A 22,797-nucleotide genomic window follows, 5' to 3' on the forward strand; every position below is an offset into this window, starting at 1 on the left:
GTGATTGATTGGAGAACATGAGCAAAGTGCAGATTAATGTGTGAATATCCCTGCTGAATTTAAAGTATCTTCAGTGGTAGCAAAGTGCAGTACCCTAATTACATTAGTTTATATCAAAATCCATTTAGTTCTACCGTGCCTAATATGACATATCTGCCTATTTAATAAGGAGGATCTTGGCATAATGCTCATCATCATTCCTGGATTTTCACAATGACCTATTTGTGATGAAGTGGGTAAATCACTGGCCAGCAGTCCAATACCCATTCTGACTGTGGCCAGATGAATTCAGTTTATTGAAGTGCGTTTCACAAAAATGTTAAGATTCTCCCGGATATACAAAGCACTACTCAAACAACCTCTTGGGCAAATTCACATCCATGTTCATCCACTCTGAGGAGAAGGATTGGGAAAGATAGGAGTGTAGGGGAATTGGAGGCAAGCAGAGATGGAAAGGGAGGGGATTGGGGGAAGCCATGGGGCAGACGTAGTGATAGTAATAAATATCAGAAACCCTCAAATACCTTGCCATTAAGGAAGGAGTGGGAACAACGATGTGCTTTGGGTTATCATCTAATCAAAAACATCTCCAAGACGTCTTCCCCAACATGACCCACTTTTCCCTCTTTGCTCTCTCTCTTCTGCATCACACCCGCTCTTGGATTTGCACCTTTGATTCACCCCCACAGCACTTAGATCCCTAATTTACTTATCCAATCATATTTCATTCAAATTTATATTAATGTCCATCTCTCCCCTCTAGACTGTAAGCTAGTTGGGGACAGGGAATGTGTCTACTGACTCAGACTGCAATGATGATGATGGTATTTGCTAAGTGCTTACTATGTGCCAAGCACTGTTCTAAGCACTGGGATAGATACAAAGTAATCAGGTTGTCCCACATGAGGCTTACAGTCTTTATCCCCATTTTACAGAAGATAACAGGCACAGAGAGGTTAAGTGACTGCCCAAAGTCACACAGCTGACAAGTGGTGGAACCGGGATTAGAGCCCACAACCTCTGACTCCCAAGCCCGTGTTCTTTCCACTAAGCCAAGCTGCTTCACTGTACTTTCCCGAGGATTTAGTAATAATACTAGTTAATAATTATGGTATTTGTTTAGTGCTTCCTATGTGCCCAGCACTGTTCTAAACAATGGGGTAGGTACAAGGTAATCAGGTTGGATAAAGTCCCTGTCCCACATGAGGTCCACACACTTAATCCCCATTTTACCCATGAGGGAACTGAGGCCCAGAGAAGATAAGTGACCTTCCCCATGTCACACAGCAGACATGTGGTGAAGTCAGGATTAGAACCCAGATCCTCCTGAATCCCAGGCATGTGTTCTATCCACTAAGCCATGCTGCTTCTGCTCACACGGAAAGCACTCAACAAATATGATTGATTAAAAACATTCCCAGCCTAGAACGATGTAGTACAGATCCCACTCATGTTCCCAAGGTTCCATTTTAGCACCTCTCGTCCCTGGAGACTCTGAGACAGTGCCTGAAGGCCCATGGTAACCACTGTGTACAAACAGCTCTGCACAAACATCTCTGCACTTTTTTCCCATTTGCTCAGGTGCCTCTTTCTCCCCTTAGCTGGCAGAGTCTGCCCTCCCAGGGCTCTAGTAGCTGCAATTGTCTAGTTGTGGTCTTGGGTTTTGAGTCATCAGCGGGACCACCACCGGTTCTGGGAATTGCGAGGTAAGTTGCCTCTGCCAGCTCCCTCTCTCTGCCGGGCCTGGTGTTGTGGGGCTAAAGCTAACGAATTTTCTATCATTCTGAGAAGGTCATCCTTAGAAAAATGTTAATATTTGGAGGCTCTGATTTTTTTCCTCCATCTCGTTTCATTTGAGATGCACATCCTTGAATCTGTGATAGGAAAAAAAAAAAAAGGAACAGACTTCCCTAATCATGGTCAATCATATTTATTGTATGCTTACTATGCGAAGAGTGTTGTATAAGTGCTAGGGAGAGTGCAAAATAACAGAGTTGGGAGACTGATTCCCTGACTACAATGAGCTTACAGTCTAGAAGGGGAGGCAGACATTAATGTAAATAAATTATGGCTATGTATATAAATGCTGAGGGACTGAGAGAGTGGTGAATGAAGGGTGAAAATCCAAGTGCAAGGGGGATGCAGAAGGGAGTGGGAAAAGAGGAAATGAAGGCTTAGTCAGAGAAGGCCGCTCGACTTTCACAGACCAGATCTCCACCAAAGGGTTGCAGGGTTACTGGTTCATTCAGGTGAAAGGAAAATAAAGGAATATTCATTTATTTATATTAGTGTCCATCTCCCCCTCTAGACAGCAAGCTTGCTGTGGGCGGGGAATGTATCTGTTTATTGTACTCTCCCAAGAACTAAGTACAGTGCTTTGCATACATTAAGTGTTCATTAAGTACGATTGAATGAATGAATGGCCTAATTATCTAGGCATGGGACTCACATCACTCACTTCTCCTAGATTTCTGGGCCCATTTTTCAATATTTTTGGGGAAAAGTCATTCTAACTCCTAAGAAATGAGGTCCAGAAAATAGACTTGCCTCTGTGGATATCAGTCCCCACTCATTCATTCAATAGTATTTATTGAGCGCTTACTATATGCAGAGCACTGTACTAAGCGCTTGGAATGTACAATTCGGTGGCATTCTTTAGCACATTACAATAGTAATATAAATAATAATAGCTGTGGTATTTGTTAAGCACTTATGTGTACTAAGCACTGGGGTGGATACATGAAAAGCACGTTGGTCACGGTCCCTGTCTCACATAAGGCTTAATCTCAATCCCCATTTTGTACATGAGGGAACTGGCAGACAGAAGTAAAGTGACTTGCCTAAGGCCACACAGCAGTCAAGTGATAGAGCCAGAATTAGAGCCCATGACCTTCTGACTCCCAGGCCCGTGCTCTATCCACTGTGCCATGCTGCTTCTTCACATATTCTTGAAACAGGTGGGAAGGGGGGCATGGATGACATTCTCCTAGAGCCCTCACACAAATCCAATGCTGCCCAGTTGGAAAGCAATGGGATGAACTTATTGGGGAGCCTGTTGAGGCTAGGGGCCCGGTCATGGCTGCATAACACAATACATCCGCTGCGATGGGAGAACAGGGAAGGAGCAGCCAGAAAACACACTATGGAGGGGAATAAGCTCCCCCACAAAATTAATCACTTAGGAGACACATCTCAGTATCCTCATTTTAAGCGTAAAAAACTGAGCATCCCCCATATTACCTAGCAAATCCTAGGGGGCAGTTGTAGTAACCCAACCCAGAAGACAACATATCTTTGACGGCTGAAGCTGCCTTCTCTATGATACAGGGCTTGCTATGCTGTACTATGATTAATGAATAACTGTGATGGTTTATTTGTGTTTAAATGTTCTCAAACCTGGCACAAAATGAGATTCTCTCGAAGCTCTACTGGGTCATACGGCGTATCGTTTAACGTCTGCTCAGATTCTTTTCTTAAGGCTACCGAGATTTTATGGGTCTTCGGGCCTTCTCAGGAACTGGCATTTTGTAGTAAAAATAAGATTGTTGAAAGCAGTAGCATTCATAAATTTTTAAACATGCAATGTCAATGTCCATGTTATTTGACCTGTAGCATGGGTTTAAATAATCACTTGATTTTATGGAGAAAAAGACACACTGCATCATCGTTGTATATCTGTTATAGATGCTCTGCCTGTCTACTCCCCCGTACCACACTGATATTGCAAGAGGTGCCTGGGTCCTGAATCCTGTACTTTTGCCAGTCTCTGTCTCTTCCCAAATGACCTGCTTCCTCACTGCAAGATTCACAATTCCTTTACCTCTGGAACCAAATGCTGAATTTCTTGGGCTTCACATTTCTCCCTCTCAGGAGGAGTGAAGCAGAGTTGCTTAAAATATTATAATTATGGTATTTAAGTACTTACTACATGCCAGGTACTGTACTAAGCTCTGGGGTAGATACAAGCAACTTGGGTTGACCCCATCCCTGTCCCACGTGGGGCTCACAGTTTCAATTCCCATTTTGTGGCTGAGGTAATTGAGGCACAGAGAAGTAAAGTGACTTGCCCAAGGTCACACAGCAGACAAGTGGCAGAGCTGGGATTAGACCTTCTGACTCCCAGGCCCATGCTCTACCACTACACCATGCTGCTTCTCTCCATCACCTCCCTTTAAGGCTATAAGAAGGAAATTCAGAAGTGTTGCTCACTTTAATACTAAAACTAATAGCATCTGTTAAGTGATTATGATGTGTCAAGCACTGTATTAAGCACAGGGGTAGCTACAAGATAATTATGCCCCACGGTATTGAATCCTCACTTTGTAGATAAGTGAACTGAGACACAGAAAAGAGAAGTGGCTTGCCTGAGGTCACACAATAGGTACTTGGTGGAGGATGGTTTAGAATTCAGGTCCTCTGATTCCTAGACCTTTGCCCTTCAGTGCTTAAAACATCGCTTTGCACATAGTAAGCACTTAAATACTATTATCATTATTATTATTTCCACTAGGTCCTGCTGCTTGACTACACTTTAAACTCCCAGGGCCTATCCAAAGGATTAAGGGCTGCCCAAAATATATCCCAAGGCTGAGCCCCAGAATTAAGAAAGCCCTTCTGATTTCTAGAAATGTATCTAGTTATGCCAGCAAATAAATGCTTGACTGCAATGACACTGAGTTGCAATATTCAATGTGGGATCACCCCCGCATCCAAAGAAATCCACAGACACCCTTACTTTCTTTAGCAAGTAGCCACCAAGACAGACCATCCTTTTCGATACAGACTAAGTATTTTGAGCTTTTCTTTATGAAGTTATGTCTTAGCCTGGCTTGGAAATAACCAATTTTGATCAACAGAACAAAGTAACCATGTCCAATATTGTTATATTGTACTCTCCCCAATGCTCAGTACAGTGCTCTGCACACAATAAGTGCTCAATAAATTTGATTGACCAAGAGGCCATATCCTAACTAGTCAGTCAATCATATTTACTAAGTGCCTACTGAGTGCAGAACACTGTACGAAGCGCTGGGGAGAGTACAACAGTCACATTCCCTGCCCACATTGAGCTGGTAGTCCAGAGATTACATATTATACTTTACAGTGAACAGGATCACCACCTGTAGGAGTGGATTATTTGTGGAGCACCGTGAAGTTGTTTTTCTGTGACAATTATACTCTTCCAGGCGCTCAGTATAGAGCTCTCCACACAGTAAGTGCTCAATAAATATGATCGATTGATGGTTCATGCTGGTCAGAGCATGTCAGAATGGGAATTTGGTCTGTGGAGAGGCAGCCACTGGTAAGTCTCTAGACTGTAAACTCATCTCTAGACTGCAAGCTCGTTGGGAGTGCTTAGTACAGTGCTCTGCACATAGTAAACACTCAATAAATACGACTGACTGAGGGCAGACAGAGACAGTAAAAAGACAGAGCAGCCACTCAACCTTCTTTGAGCTGTCCAGAGTTTCTTCGACCCTAATGAGAAGAGCCATGGCTAGAAGAGAAGCAGCACTTAATATAGGGCCCGGCCCATGGTAAACGCTTAATACTATAATTATTATTACTATTAAGAGAAAACTTTGAGGGTAAGCACATATCAGATAAGGAGAGAGCAGAGCCAATATTTACCTCAGGGACAGGGAATATATATATTTCTGTTGTACTGTACTCTCCCAAATGCTTAGTGTAGTGCTCTGCATACAATAAGCACTCAATAAGTATCATTGATAGACTGATGAGGGTTTTTGGCGACTGAGTCAGACTCACTGAAATACAGACTTATACTGACAAGTAGCATGGACCTAGTGGAAAGAGCACGGGCCTGGAAGTCAGCGGACCTGTGTTCTAGTTCTGGTTCCATCCCTTTGCTGTATGACCTTGCACAAGTCAGTACTACCCTGCTCTGCGCCTCAGTTACCTCAGCTGTAAAATGGGGATTAAGGCTTTGAGCCCCATGTGGGATATGAACTGCATCCAACCTTACTGGTTTTTACCTATCCCAGCAATCAGTACATTGCCTGATACATAGTAAGTGCTCAGGACCATGAAAAAACAAAAAGAAAACAGGGCGACTTACCCAGCCAAAGTGCACTAGGCTGACCGAGGAAAATAGAGGATTTACTTCAGAAGTTCGAGAGTTGCTAGACCAGCAGCAGAACCAGAACCAGCAGCAGGATGGAGAAAGAGATCAATCATTTAATGGTATGTACTGGGTACTTACTATGTGCAAAGCACTGTACTAAGCACTTGGGGGAATGCAACAGAATTAGCAGATGTGTTGCCCACCTATAATGAGAGGAGGAATAGGTTTATTCCCCCTCATGTACTCACAGTTCTGGGTCTCCGAGGTGTGGTTGGTAGAGCTATTTCCCACAAACACCATCCCTGCCCCCAGCCCTGTTGTAGAGTAGAGTAGTGGAGAGAGGCAGATGGGATGGAGGGGGGAACCAGAAGACAAAATCTTGCCAAATGCAGCCATGAGTGGAGAATGCCAAAAGGCTGCATCCTTCAGGGTAAGGTTGGAAACCACGGTCCCACTTCAGCATGGCTAACGACAACCCTTGATGCATATTTCTGGCTGGTCTACACCCGGATATAGCCAATCTGTAGCTTTACACTCACATCCCTCCCCCCACCTAATTTCATATTTGCATTTCTTATTTTTGATGACGGTGCTAATGCTTGCTCCACATTCAGTACAGACAGCGACTATGAAAAATTCCTGTTTTTAAAACAAAAGTTCCCGGGCTACAATAGCCAACTACAATAGCCAATCATCCAGATGGGCAAAAAGTCCATGACCTCTGCAGTGTTTAGGGGAAGAAGGGTAATAGAGGGGCTCTCCAAAAATGAAGATATTTATTAATGACAGCACGTGCTTTTTCTCCTGGACATTTACCTCATTAATTCAATCATATTTATTTAGCATTCACTGTGTGCAGAGCACTGTGTTAAGAGCTTGGAAAGAGCAGTGCTCGACATAGTAAGCATTTAACAAATACCATAATTATTATTACTACAATTCATCAACAGAGACAATCCCTACCCAACAACGGGCTCACAGTGTAGAAGAGGGGCTCATCATAAGGCATATCTTATAGAAAGAAGTAAATGAATTGACAACTCCATGCCTATCTCTAACTCACCTGTAATCAGAAGCCCATATTTATTCATTGACTGGTACTTCAGAAATCTTATATTTATATTATGCTACACTTAAAAGTAACTCACAAACAATGCTTTCTAACCCATTTTTCAAACATATTTTTCACAGTGCTTCCTCAACAGTGCATCTGTACCTGCCGAAAAATGTTACCTTTGATTATGTATAAATTCTCTTTCCGACATCCTCCTTTTGTGCTTCTGGTCCCTATAGAACCTAACAACCCTAGGCAAGGGAAGTTCTACCTAATCGGCATCATGAGATTGCATGATTAGTACGCACTCTTTCATTCAATCGTATTTATTGAGCGCTTACTGTGCAGAGCACTGTACTAAGCACTTAACTACACTGTTGTCGTCATAACCACAGCTCCCGTTCCACGAGCAGAAAGCATAAGGGTGGGCCGTCGAGCTGAAACATCTTCAGAGGACAGGCAATGCGAAAGGCCTCTGACACATTTCAGCTTTTATACCCTATGAATCAGACTAAATCTACTGCTTGATTGCTGAGAGTTGCATTTCCTCCGTTACTGAATTGAGACCCAGGTGAAAAGAAGAAAGTCCCTGCTTATAAACATCTACATGAAAATAACACTCATAATTGTCAAAATATTAAGCAATTACTATTTAATAATAATAATAATAATGATAATTGTGATATTTGTTAAGTGCTTACTATGTTACAGGCACTGTACTAAAAGCTGTGGGGGGGATACAAGCAAATCGAGTTGGACACAGTTCCCGACTCACAGGGGGCTCACATCAATCCCCATCGTAAAGATGAGGGAAAAGAGAGAAGTGACTTGTCCAAGGTCACACAACAGACAAGTGGCAGAGCTGGGATTAGTACCCATGACCTTCTGACTCCCAGGCCCTTGCTCTATCCGCTACACAATTCCATCCCCTAGTACTAAACACTGGGGTAGAAATAAGATTATCAGGTCCCACATGGGGCTCACAAGCTAAGTAGGAGGGAGATAGGTATAGAATCCCCATTTGGCAGATGAGGGAACTGAGGCACAGAGAAGAGAAGTGACTTGCCCAAAGTCACCCAGCAGACAAATGATGGAGTCAGGAAGAACCCTGGTCCTCCGACTCCCAGGACCAGACAGACTCTTTCCACTAGGCCACACTGCTTCTCTGAACAGCAGCTAGGAGGCTTGCAAGAGAAGTTTCCTTTTGGACTGGATTGTTTAGACTGTCTCATGTCTACCAACCCTATAGTATTGTACTCTACCAAGTCCTTAGAAGTATGTTCTGCACAGAGTAAGCATTTAATAAATACCATTAATGATGACGATGTTTTTCTTAAAAGGGCAAATACTTTTAAAATATCCTGTAATCTATATTCCTGCAGAGATTTATCTCTAATAAAGTGTTTCAATGCATGGGGCACTCACATCAATGTAAAAGGTTTAAAAGTCTGTATTCGTGAACAGCAGGGGATATTTAACAGTTGTGTTCAGTAATGGCTAATAGGTTAGGAAAAAAAAATTTGCTCCATTGCTATGTGTCTACAAGTCACTGGACATTTAATCTAGTCTTAACAATCATGGTCATCCTTCGGGATTAATGGAAGAGAAGCTTACTGTATTCTTGGTAAAGAAGGATATTGGATTTGAGTTTTGATATTCAGAGTATATTTTCCCCTCCTGAGAATCGGCTAAACATGATTCCATATTTCCAGGAGCACTGAAGTAAACACTTAGGAGTTTACATTAGAATAAGTAGACAGGTACCCTGCCTGCATTTAGAAGAACTCTTCCCCAGTGTATCTTTTTTAAATATTTTGCAATCTCTAGCTATGAACCTGAAAGTTTTCTCTGGAATTTTTTGAGGGCATTAAGTATTCCTCTTCCTTCTTTTTTTCCCCCCATGATTGCACAAGAACCTTTAGTATTCAACCTGAATACTACCAAATGACTGTCTGCAGGAATGCTCTAATTTCACATCAGAAATTCCATTCTCCAGAAAGGAAAATGTTCCCACTGGATTGAGTAAAACAAGACAACATACCCTAAAACAAAGATGGTTAACACAAAAACAGCATCATCTTTGTTATACTGTACTCTCCCAAGCACTTAATATGGTGCTTTGCACACAGTAAGTGCTCAATCAATATGATTGAATAAATCTTTGATATTACTCGATCTCTAACCCCAATCTCTGTTCATTAAAGAAGACCGATTGCAGTCTCTACCAAAATTTGAAGAAGAAATCTCTCTGGCTAGTACCTGGCTTGGAGGTACTGTGGAGGCATCCCTATCTTTCTCATGAAAAATTAGACTAAAACAATTGAAAACCAAAGCTGAAAGATGTCACCGAATGAGAGTAGAATTTGTTAAGCCATTACTATGTGCCAAACACTGTACTAGATGTTAGGGAAGACACATGATCATCAGGCCAGACATAGTTTCTCCCCCAAACAAGGGCTCTCAATCTAAGAGGGAGGGAAAACAGGTACTAAATCCCCATTTTACAGAAGAGAAAACAGGCACAGACAAGCTAAGTGACTTAAGCAATGTCACACAGCCAACAATGGCAGAGCTGGGATTAGAACCCAAGTCTCTGTCAGGGCCACACTGCCCAAACCGTGCTCTGGATTTCCAGCCCACTCAGGCTTATCAGTCATTGGATTTATCAGACACTGGGCTATACTGTGCACTTTCTTTATGCAGAGCACTGTGCTACCCTTGGGAGAGTACAGTAAGGTTGGCCAACCTGATCACTGACCTTGAGGAGCTTACAGTCTAATCTATAGAGTATTGTCCTATCCAGGGCCTGGGGTTGCACTGGTATTTGTGATTAATGCAAGAGGAATCTTCATACTGGAGAACATAGGCTTAAAAATTCACTTCAATTTCCATGAATCTCTAAATGGAAGATAAACTGGAACAAGCAAAATCATTAAATCAATAACAGTTTGCTATGCATCTGTTTGTAAATGTACTATTACTGAATTTGACATTGCCCTGTACTCAAGAACTTGTGTTTGTGTCTGGAATAAAATGTACAAAACAACTTGGTAAGGGTTTAAAAAAAAATGAAAAAAAAACCTCCTTTGGCCAAAGAATCACAATAGGATAACAGCACTGCGTAACAGACAGAACATGGCCCTGGGAGTCAGAAGGACCTAAATTCTAATCCCAGGTCCTCCTCTATCAGCTGTATGGCTAAGCAAGTCGCTTCACTGGGCCTCAATTAGTTCATCTGTAAAATGGGATTTAAAACTGTGAGCCCCATGTGGGACAGGGGCTGTGTCCAACCTGATTAGCTTTTATCTACTCTAGTTCCTGGTACGTAGTAAGCACCTAAATACCATTTAAGAAATGACTAATCAATGTGGCATATTCCTAAAGAGCAGCTTAGCCTAGTGGCAAGATCACAGTCCAGGATGTCAGAGGAACTGGGTTCTAATCTCCCACCACTGCCCCTTGCCTGCTGTGTGATGTTGAGCTAGTCTCTTTACTCCCAAGTGCCTCAGCACCCTCATTTGTAAAATGGGTGTTCAATACCTAATCTCCCTCCTACTTAAACTATGAGCCCCTTGTGGGAGAGGGATTATGTCCAACTTGTATCTACCCCAGGACTTTAGAACACTGTTGACACATAGCAATTCAATACAATAATAATTCCAGCAGTTACCAAAATAAGGAGCTAATACTGGTATATCTCAATCATTCCTATTTATTGAGTGCTTACTGTGTACTGAGCACTGTACTAAGCACTTGGGAGAGTACAATAAAACAGAGTTGGTAGACACATTCCCTGCCCACATTGAGCTTATAGTCTAGAGGGCTCTAGGCTCAGTCCTGCCTAGCGTAAAGAATATGGTCCTGGGAGTCATTGGACGTGGGTTCTAATCCTGCCTCTTCCATATATATATATGTGTGTGTGTGTTTATAGGATTCTTAAGTGCTTACTTTGCACCAGGCATCATTCTACTAAGCATTGAGATAGATAGCAAGTAATGAGGTTAGATACAGACCCAAATCAATCATATTCACTAAGCAATTACTATGTGCAAAACACTGTACTGAGTGCTTGGGAGAGTACAATATAACATTCTCTGCCCACAGTGAGCTTACAGACTCATCATGATCATTATTATTATTACTACTGTTACTGGCTGGCTAAGGGAAAATAAATCTCCCTTTAAAGGTCAGCCAGTCAGTCAGTGGACTTCACGAAGTCATGCACACCTCGGCACGTGCAATTTGAGACTGGGCGGGGGGAGTGAGGAATGCGATGATTAGAGTAGGTTAAAAAACATTTTTGAGGCTTCAGCAGTGTTTTCAGATAGCCTGTTCCTAGGTGGGTGATTTTTCAAAATGCCCAGGATGAGCAAATATGGTTTTTTTTCCATTTGTTTTGAAACCTCATTCAAAATCCGATGTGGGCAACCACCTAAACAAAACTCATTTTTCTAATCCTTATCAAATGTTCAGTCACGAACTCAATACAAAACATAGCTTATTAATAGGGATAAGAGGGGGATTAGGTGATTCGACTGGGTGAAAGGGAAAAAAACGAGTCACATTAAAAATAAAGATGATTTAATCTGCCACTCACAGTGCAGTGCAAATATCTTGCCTACGAAAAAGTGTCTAGATATCAGACACACTAAGACATTTGACAGTAGACAAGGGACAGAACAGTTATGCTCTTAGTGCTTTAATGCTGATTGAACATAAACTAGAGCAACATTTGGGTTTGCTGACCACGGCACAATTCTGTAGCTTCTTTTTCTAGTATACGGGGAAGGAATTTTCAACTAGGACATGAATTTCAAGACCAAATTGTGTTCATTGTAGAACTACTTTCTAGCAGACTGTGTTCTCTTTTTAATTCTTTGATAGAAATGTCTGCAAAATGGAAAAGTTCTAAAAAAAGTCACTAAGCCACTTTATGATTTACTAGTCTTGGTCACCTGTAGTAGTGATGGAATTTAATGAGCTCCTATGGTGTATACTAAACACAGGGGAGAGTATTTCAGGAACAATATCAGGATAATAATAGGATTTGTTATGAGGTTCCTGTGTGTTAAGCCCTGTTCTGCATACTGGTGTAGATACAGAATGATCAGCATGAACACAGTTCCTGCCCCACTTCTTTCTCACATCCGGAATGAGACAGAAATGGAGGAATGCTGACATAAATATGAACAAATGTGTAGTAAAAACAGAGTAAACAAACCCGTTAATGAAGGCACTCCTCAAATAAGAATGTGAATATTAGTAAGTAAATCCAAATGCGAAACACTCTTGGGAAATAATAATGATGATGGTATTCGTTAAGCGCTTACTGTGTAACGAGCACTGGTCTAAGCGCAGGGGAAGATAGAAGCTCATCGGGTTGGACACAGTCCCCGCCCCATAAGGGGCTCACAGTCTTAATTCCCATTTTATAGAAGAGAGAAGTGAGCCCCAGAGAAGTGACTTGCCCTAGGTCATAGAGCAGACAGTGGCATAGCTGGGATTAGAAACCAGATCCTTCTGACCCCCAGACCCATGTTCTATCTGCTTGGACGAAGAGTGAAATAGAGGAATTTTTCACCTTCACTAGATGATTACCATTTTGGTGGAAGTTCTTATTCCATGAGGACATATTGACAGTAACTAGCTACGACTTGCTCCAACCTTGAGGAGCTCTTTGATCTTCCACCTTCACTACGGGAGAACCCATCGTAACAATTGACAGCTAGCATCCCAGTTTCAGTGACTTAACTATCAACAGCACCAGATGGCCAAAGGGAGAGTTTGGCAATAGTCCCTACACACACACACACACACACACACCATTAAATGTAACCCATGTCAACCATCACTGCAAAGTCTATATTCCAAAATCTACCACTCTTAAAAATGAACATTCCTGATCGCTTGGGGATTGTCAGCCAATGCTGTTTTTCCATCTCACAGTGAGCTAAGAGACCACTGCTTTCCCCACGTTCAAAGCCCTACTATCACGCCTTCTCCAACAGGACTTCCTTGACTAACCCCCATTCGCCACCCTATTCACCCTCTCCTCTGCATTTTTTATGGTATCTGTTAAGCGCTTATAATGTGCCAGGCCTTGATCTAAGCACTGGGATATGTCTAAGGTGATCACATTGGACACAATCCCCTGCCCCATATGGGGGTCACAGTTTTAATCCTCATTTTATGGATGAGGTAACTGAAGCAGAGAGAAGTAAAATAATAATAATAATAATGTTGGTATTTGTTAAGGGCTTACAATGTGCAGAGCACTGTTCTAAGCACTGGGGTATACAGGGTAATCAGGTTGTTCCATGTGAGGCTCACAGTCTTAATCCCCATTTTACACATGAAGTAACTAAGGCACATAGAAGTTAAGTGACTTGCCCACAGTCACACAGCTGACAAGTGAGGTGCCCAAGGTCAAGCAGGCAAGTAGCAGAGCCCCGACTAGAAACCAGATCCTCCTGACTCTCAGGCCCGTACTCTATCCACTAGGCCACCTAGGCACTTGACTGTGTAGCCCTTCAACATTTTGATATCCCAGGCCTGGTGCACTTATATGGATATCCTTACGCCATTTCCTCTATCTTTAATTCATCTCCTTACCTGTCGCTCCCTCAAGACTGGAAGCTCCTGGAGGGCACAGAATGTATCTGCCTACTCGATTGTATTGCACTCTGACTGCTTTGTACGGGGTTCTGCACACAGTAACCGTTCATAACTATCACTGATCGATAGATCATATTCATCAAACCATATGCAACGTTGCCAGGTCTTCACTGCCTTCAGTACCAAGATGCAATGAGAACTTCAGTATGACTTTCAGTGCGATAAGAAATGAAGAGGGAAATATTCCACCTAATTCCAACTATGACTCTACCCAAGGAACTAGTGGGCCCCTAAAATCTGAGCAGAAAGCACAAGGAGGGCACAATAAGAGTAAGATGGTCATTATGTTGTGTGCCGGGAATGTGTCTGCCAACCCCGTTATATCAGAGACTGTGAGACCAGTGTGGGCAGAGATTGTGTCTGTTACTGAGTTGTACTTTCCAAGTGCTTAAGAACAGTGCTCTGCATTAAGTGCTCAATAAATATGACTGAATGAATGAAAGTGTTTAGTACAGTGTTCTGTACACAATAAGTACCACTGATGCTGATATTGATGAGTCTAAATGCTACCTTCACCCTGTGACTGTCTATCCCTAACGCTTAAAACCAAATGGATAGTCCAGAGCTGCTTGTCTAGAGTTTTCAGAGCTTAATTCTGATAAAAAAAGGTTCTCAGCTAATGGAGCAAGCTATTCACAAAGCATGGAAGAACTGGGGTTTTGATCTGTTATGCAAATTGCCAAGTTTGGTTGCCATAAGATTAAAGCTCACTTCAAAAAGTACCTTCAATGAAACCCAACTGGTTAAAAGTCTCATTAGATTTTCAAAGGCATTGTTCAAAATAAAAATTCCACTTTAAACTTGGTTACAAGTGGACTTGAAAACCCCAAATAGCACGTCAATCATGAAGTATCAAAAACTGAAGAGAAAGACATCATAGCATTTTTGAAGAAAACAGGAAAACATACATCACCTAAAGCTGCCAACTGACTTTTGAATGAGTTTGTCGACTTCAACAGAGTTCTCGGCGTTCAAATGTAAACCCAATAAGGTGTGGGGGAAGGGGAGAGGACTGGTTATATTAGATTTCTCCAGTGCCGTTCCTCTGGAGAGTCCCAAGTGCCAGATGGCGAACATGCTCGCAACATTTCCAATTTTGAAGTTGAAATAAGATAATGCAGGCAAAGTAAAAAACAGGAGGAACAGCAAAGGAAAAGGGGTGCAGGAATAGTAGGCGATGCTAATTTAAATTTCGGGCCATATCTGGAAGATGCTGCGGTCAATATTTTCATGTCCGCTATTCAGCCACATTAACTCTAATCCCCGCTCTCCATTTACAAATCAGGCATAAGAAAAGGTTCAAGTTTATTCTATTATCATTCCCACTCTGGCTCCAAATCAGGAGCTGCAAAAGCGCGTGCGCGCGTGTGAGTGTGTCACAGCCTTCCTCTTGGAACTTTTCACTGGGCCCATGGATTATAAAAACACACAGAGGAGAGTTGAACTCGAATGAAGACTATACATTTTGCCCTGGAGTTTGTATGCTCCATTATATTTTTTTTAAATAACGCAACACATTGAAAATCCCAAACCTACAATTTTTAGCATTTCGACTTGAATGAGAATTCTAAAAAGCCAGTAATGGAGTGCCATTATATTATGCTTTCATCAAAATTATATTATGACAGAGAGAAAGGAAGGGAGCAGCTCTGATTATTCACTGAAAAGAACATCATGTTGCTGCACTACTTGATCATGCTGCTAGTAATTTGAGGATCTTCCTAACATGGGAATTAGTCCGCATTGCCCATTTTTCTTCCTCTCAGCAAAGTTACCAACGTGTTAAAAATCAAACTATTTTGAGGACATTTTTCTGATCTTCCTAGTGCACAACTAAGAATCCAAACAGCAACAAGAACTCACCAGTGCTTCCTGCTGAACTCTGGGGAGAAGCAAGGAAGGAGAGAAGAGCAATAGAAACAGATGCCGGAGTGTATAAGGTAGATGGGACCTCGAGGCAAGATTGGATACACTCTTTTCAGGGATAGGGATCATTCAAAAGATTTTCCTTAGGCAAGTGAACATACGCTTTGGCTTGGTAGCAGGGATATACTTAGATATGAATCCCGATTTCTTTCATCCCAACTGCTGCCAAGCAGAACAACCCATCCCTTGCATTAAGTCACGATCATCTTCTTGGGAAAGAGAGATCTTTCCGTTGAGGTAAAAGAGGAAAGAAAGAAATAAAATGCCTTTTTTTTTCCCCCGTACTGTACCTTCCATCTCAGTTGGCTTGCTTAGAAGGATGTGCTGTAGATCTGAAGAAATGGAGCAGTGCTCATCTTGGGACAAGATTGGACCTCTCACAGTGCTGGCCTTCCTGTTCCTTAGGCAAAGTGAAAGAAAAAAATAATAATCCCTCAGCTATAAGCCAATCTGTTTCAGCAATCTCTCTTGTTTCACTTCTCTTTCCCCAATCAATTGTATTTACTGAGCACTTACTGTGTTCACAGCACCGTACTAAGTACTTGGAAGAGAACAATATAATAGAGTTGGTAGACATTCCTTGTCCACAGTGAGCTTACAGTTTTGAAATGTATGTATGATCTCCACCTCATTTTTAGGTGGTAGTTTAGGTGCTTTGATCTCATTCCCTTGTCCAGCTTCTCATCTCCATAAATTGTCCTGGATTTCTTTTATCTTAAATACTGATTTGTAAAAATCTAATTTGATGAATTGCTCCGCAAGTTAACTGGCCCTTCAATCATTGTCACCCTGACATTTGTTGGAATAAGAAGGGTGAGAAGATATCTGTTTTCAAAAGTAATGCAAAACGGGTAGCTTTTCTTTTGCATGCAGAATCCGTTTACTTGCCCTAAAACGGTCTTCTGAGATCTCATTAACATCCCTAAAAACGTCTCATGACATTACACTTCCAAACGCAACTTTGTCAATACGGACAATAGTTTAGTGTGAAAGAGTCCAACTCTTTTCAAATCAAAATGTCACCTAAGATCACTAATGGACCCATTAATGATGTCGTGCAAAGCTAAGAAAAAACATGGGGGATTCCTTAGCATCCTAAGTCATCAAAAAGAAATGGAAACTTAAATATGACACCTGCCATTTTCTATGACGCTTCTAATTCAGAGGGTCAACTTATTTATTAGACTAATCTCATTGTGGGCAGGGAATGTTTCTGTCTATTGTTATTGTTTATTCCTACATTGTACTCTCCCAAGCACTTAGTACAGAGCTCTGCACACAGTAAGCGCTCAATAGAATTGACTGATATACACACAAATGTATTTTTGAATGGTATTTGTTGAACTTTTACTATGTTCCAAGCACTGTACTAAGCAGTGGGGTAGATACAAGCTAATCAGGTGGGAAACAGTCCCTGTCCCACAAGGGGCTCACAGTCTTCATCCTCATTTTGAAGATGAGGTAACAGACAAAGAGAAGTTAAGTGACTTGGCCATGGTCACATAGCATACAAGTGGCAAAGGCAGCATTAGAGCCCAGGCCCTTGTGTAGAGCACTGTACTAAGCACTTGAGAGTGAAACCAAGCTGGCAGGCACATTCCCTGCCCTTAATGAGCTTTCAGGCCAGAGGATTTTGGTCTACTGAGAAACCAATGCAGAATTGGGACATATCACATTTGTAACATTTGCTTCTAGACTATAAGCTCACTGCGTGTAGGGAATGTGCCTATCAACTCTGTTATACTGAACTCTTAAGCTCTTAGTACAGTGTGCTCTGAAAATTGTAAGCATGCAATAAATACCACTGATTGACTGATTTCACAGCAGAACGTGAGTTAGTCACAGCAGATATGTTCATCTTGTTACCCATTTTCTAATACATTATGGTTTAACTGAGAGTCGGGGGGCATACTTTTAATTCTAGACAACTGAAAGCCAACCAGTTACCATGGAAGGTTATGAATTACATACTGTTCAGAAAAAAAGACTAAAGATTATTTCAAAGTCATTCAATATATTTATATGCACACAAAATAATGATTAGAAAAACAATGGCTTGAAATCCTTAATAGAACATAATGATGCAATGAACCCCAGTGCTTGTGTCCCTAGTATACTTCAATCAGTGGTATTGGAGTGCTTACTTTATAGTTATTACTATATCCATAACAGTGTCCTCAGCACTTGGGAGAGTCCGACTGTAAAAGTTTTGGTAGACACATTCCCCACCACGACAAACATGTATCCAACACAAGAGGCACACTATTTAGTTGATAATCTAATTCAGCCAAGAGTATGCAGTTAGAATATAGGTTTCCTCTGGATTTTTTTAAATCCAGTTTAACAGGGCATTTTGATAGCCTGTGCCTACACTACATAGTTCATTTTGCAAAACAATAACTTAAAAATCTAATGATTTGTGAAACATACTTCAAAATACTTTGAGTTTCAATACAACAGCCAAACAGATAATACCTATTTTTCTAAGTCATTCAAGTAAGAAATGGCAGCACTGACATTTTTGTAAAATTTATGAACACACACACACACACACACACACAGCACTACGGAAATATAATCTTGATGACCAAATTCCAGGGTGGAGAGAACTTTATAGCCAAGTTATGGCAAACCACATTGAAAAATGGAGTTGAAATGCAAATTCTGACAATTGTAAGTACAGAAAAGAAGAATGAAGCATCTTATTTTCAAATATTTTCAAAAACAAGTATTTTTGAATAATGATGCTGGCCAACTAGCAAAGTTATTTATCTTCAGCCGGTCTATAAATCCAATTTAGTGTTTCCTAACCTCTTCCTGGGACTGTGTTAGTCATAGAATTAATTGTTGCTATTCAATCCCAACATTGCTTTTGTATAAAGAGCAACTTATCTTTAGTAATTATGCAACAAGGCTGTAACTAAGTGAATTATGAATATTGCCTGTTTGTCCCACTGTGTTTCAGATCTGCTACATGACTGTTAACATTCACAATGGTGCAGTAATTGAATTACAGAACATTAGTTGCAGGATTATGAGCATAAAATGCCATAAAAGAGGGAGTCCATGAAATAATCCCTCCCCCCACCAAACACCCATCAACACAGGGGCTGAAAAGTGATATTAGGCCATATCTTTTCTATCCTCCACTGAGCTTAATGTGTTGGTTTAAGTTCCAAGTTGAGAAGCTGCGTTGCCTAGTGGAAGGAGCATGGGCCTGGGACTCTGAGGACCTGGGTTCTACTCCCAGCTCTCCCACTTGCCTACTGTGTGACCTTATCACTTAACTGGTCAAGGTCTCAGTTTCCTCCTATGTGAAATGGGGACTCAAAGCCTGTTTTCCCTCTGAAAGAGCGAGAGCCCGATATGGGACAGGGCCTGTGACCAACTGGATTATCTATGTACACTAATGAATCGTATTTACTGATCGTTTACTGTGTGCAGCGTTCTGTACTAAACACTTGAAAGAGTACAATCTAACAAGACTAGTAGACATGTTTCCTGATACCACTGAGAACAGTGCTCTTTTTTAAAATGGCATTTCTTAGGTACTTACTATGTGTCAGGCACTGAGGTAGATACAAGATAATCAAGTTAGACACAATCTGTGTCCCTCATGGGGCTTACATCCTTAATCCCCATTTTAAAGATGAGTTAACTAAGGCACAGATAAGTGATTTGCCCAAGGTCACACAGCAGACAAGTGGCTCTATGAAGTTCACAGGTATAAACACAGGAACAAAGAAATCCACCAGAGAAACTGATTGATCGGTAACAGGCAAGCTCTCCAAGATTTTACTCAAAGGCCCCCAAAAGCAGTCAGTTCCATTTACAAGAAAATAAAATCAGACTAACAAAAGTTACTGCTTCCTGGTAGGGAAATAAGTATCAAGGCAAAGCTTCCTGAAATCTTGAGAACCAACACTACATATGTTTTTCCCAGTTCTTTGGAAGCACAGGCTTTCCAGGGTAATGAAGGGGAAGGCTGGGGCTGTGACCCTTAGCCCAGTCCCTTTAAAAAAAATAGTGTTAGGCACTTAATAATAAAAATAACTGTGGTAGTTGTTTGTAAAGGCACTAAGGGCTAGGGTGGACACAATCAAATTGGGTTGGGCACAGTCCTTGCTCCACATAGAGTTCACAGTCTTAATACCCATTTTCCAGATGAGGGAACCAAGGCCCAGACAAGTGAAGTGACTTGCCCAAAGCCACACAACAGACAAGTGGCAGAGCCGGAATTAAAACCCATGATCTTCTGATTCCCAGACCCGTGCTCTATCCACAACCTCATGCTGCTTCTCACTATGTGCAGGCACGGTACTAACCACCGAAGTAAATACAAACAAAACAGGTTGGATAAATCCCTGTCCCATACAGTGCTCACGGTCTTAATCCCCATTTTCCAGATGAACCAAGGCCCAGAGAAATGAAGTGACTTAGTCGAGATCACACAGCAGACAAGTAGCACAGCTGAGATTAAAACCCCAATCCTTCTGACTCCCAGGGTCTTGCTCTATCCACTAAGCCACACTGCTTCTTTAGAAAGAGCCCTTGCTACCCATCATGGCCAACCCCACTGCCACTCTCTCCCTCCCAAGAAAGCCAGTTCACCAGAATTTCGTGGGCAGAGAACAGAACCATCTAGAGGACGGAGCACAGGCCTGGGAATCAGAAGGATCTGGGTTCTGGTCCCAGCTCCATCTCTGGTCTGCTGTGTGACCTTGGACAAGTCACTTCACTTCTCTGGGTCTCAGTTCCCTAGTCTGTAAAATAGGGATTAAGACTGAGTCCCATGTGGGACATTATTGTGTCTAACCTGATTACCTGGTATCTATCCCAGCGCTTAGAACAGTGCCTGGCACATAAGAGTTTCACAAAAACCATAAAAAAAAGGAATGTGTCTTAATTTTATTGTACTCTCTCAAGTGCTTAGTACGGTGCTCTGCACATGATTACCCTATTTATTTGTTAATGAGGTGTACATCCCCTTGATTCTATTTATCATGATTAAGTTGTCTTGTTTTTGTCCATCTGTCTCCCCCAATTAGACTGTGAGCCTGTCACTGGGCAGGGATTGTCTCCATCTGTTGCCAAATTGTACATTCCAAGTGCTTAGTACAGTGCTCTGCACAAAATGAGCACTCAATAAATAATCGCACAATCAATACCATTGATTGATGGACTTTGGTTTTCTTAGTTTTCAGCACTGCCTTATGGGATCCCACAGCTAGATGCTTCAGGAAAAGTGGGGTGCTAATGGGACCTCTTCACCTCATTCTCATGTTTCCCAAGCATCATCCCAACACTTAGTCATCCCCTCCTCTCACCTGCTTCCCAACGCCACTAGTGAACATTGTTGGGGTGCTTACTAGGTGCCAGGATCTGAATCAAGGGCTAGGGAAGATATACTCTAATCAGGTTGGTAGTCCCTTACCCCACCTAGGGCTCGCAGTCTTAATCCTCATTTTACAGATGATAAAAATGGAGTCCAGAGAGGTGAAATGACTTGCCCAAGGTCACAGAGCAGACAAGTGTCAAGCAGGATTAGGACACAGGTCCTCTGATTTCCAGGCCTTTGCTCTTTCCACCAGGCCACTACTCTAAGTGAGCCTCTGTGGAGATTCAAAGCTCAACGGATTACTCACTGCTAATTAAATAGCCCGATTCTGTCCACTGAAGCTAATGTATTAAAGTATTTAATGTTTGTTTGGTAAACTGCTTTACTAAATGCTCCTTTGACTTTTATTGGTAATAAACATTAAGCATTTATGGCCTGTGAAAGCAGTTTCACATCTAGCTTATGTTGTTACTATTTACAGTTTGTTAATGAAATACCATTAGCTTTCTTCAAACTGAAAGTTGTTTTTGTTCTACTCCTTAACTTTTATTATTTGGCATGAAGAATAACTCAATGAAATTAGATCAACTGTTTGCACTGATCTTTCAGTAAATAAGATATTATTTTCATATATGAAAACGCAATTCTCCTTGCCACTCCCAACAGGGCTTCCTACTCACCAGAAGAGCAGATTGGGTAAGGAATACAAAATCTGGAGAATTTCAATCATTTCTGCGTTCCCATCACTTTTTTTCCTCCAAAGGCTGTGTTTGCTTCTGATGAGTGAAAAGTTTAAATCCTTCCTCCATGAAATCCCAAAAGTCGCTTGCAAACTCACAGTCAAGAGTCTGAGTCCAGAAAATGACTCACTTGCAAAGACTAGAGGAGCACTGTGACCTAATGTGTAGAGCACAGACTTGGGAGACAGAGGACCTGGGTTCTAATCCCTACTCCTCCACCTGTCTGCTGTGTGACTTTGGGCTAATCACTTGACTTCTCTGGGCCTGAGTTACTCCATCTATAAAACAGGGTTTAAGACAATGAGTCACATGTGGGACACAGACTATGTCCAAACTGGTTAACTTGTATCTAACCCAGAATTTAGTAGAGTTCCTGGCACGTTAGCACAATTACAATTTTTTTTAAAAGCAGGGATCTTATTTACACCATTGGACTCATCCAAACCCTTTGCGCAGTGTTTTGCAAACATTAAGCACTCAATAAATTGTTGATTGCAAGATGAAAGTATGTGGAGTGACAAGTGGAACTCTAACATTTCCTATCTATCTGAATTGTACATTCCAAGCATGTAGTACAGTGCTCTGCACATAGTAAGCACTCAATAAATACTATTGAATGAATGAATGATTGCTTACTGTGTGCAGAACGCTGTACTAAGTGCTTGGGAGAGGACAGTGTAACAGTTGGTAGACACGTTTCCTGTTCACAAGGAGATTCTAGTCTAGGGGGATATATGTCCACCTCAGGGGATTTAATTTTCCAGGATTAACTAATTAACAATGGCAATTGTTAAGCACTTATTCTGTGCCTAGCATTCTAAGTATTGGAGACTGTTGTATTCTCCCAAGTGATGTTTGTCTTGTTTTGTTCTATTTTGCTTTGCTGTCTTGCCTGTTTAGACCGTGAGCGCGTCATTGGGCAGGGATTATCTCTATCTGTTGCTGAACTGTACTTTCCAAGCGCTTAGTACAGGGCTCT

The 22,797-nt window shown here is 41.6% G+C and overlaps 2 long non-coding RNA genes across 2 annotated transcripts in view; one reads left to right on the plus strand and one right to left on the minus strand.

Moving 5' to 3' along the window:
• Window positions 1-16,136, minus strand: part of LOC120638432 — a 206,634-nt gene extending 190,498 nt beyond the window's left edge. Inside the window, exon 1 of the long non-coding RNA XR_005660087.1 lies at window positions 16,031-16,136. This is a non-coding gene — a long non-coding RNA (uncharacterized LOC120638432). The remainder of the gene's footprint in view (window positions 1-16,030) is intronic.
• LOC114812865 lies at window positions 1,621-16,114 on the plus strand. Its single transcript, XR_003760476.1, has 3 exons — window positions 1,621-1,706; window positions 15,641-15,754; window positions 16,043-16,114. It is a non-coding gene; the product is annotated as an uncharacterized LOC114812865 (long non-coding RNA).
• Window positions 16,137-22,797: the final 6,661 nt, after the last annotated feature.

Source organism: Ornithorhynchus anatinus, chromosome 6 (assembly GCF_004115215.2).
Source record: "Ornithorhynchus anatinus isolate Pmale09 chromosome 6, mOrnAna1.pri.v4, whole genome shotgun sequence".
Classification (NCBI taxonomy): domain Eukaryota; kingdom Metazoa; phylum Chordata; class Mammalia; order Monotremata; family Ornithorhynchidae; genus Ornithorhynchus; species Ornithorhynchus anatinus.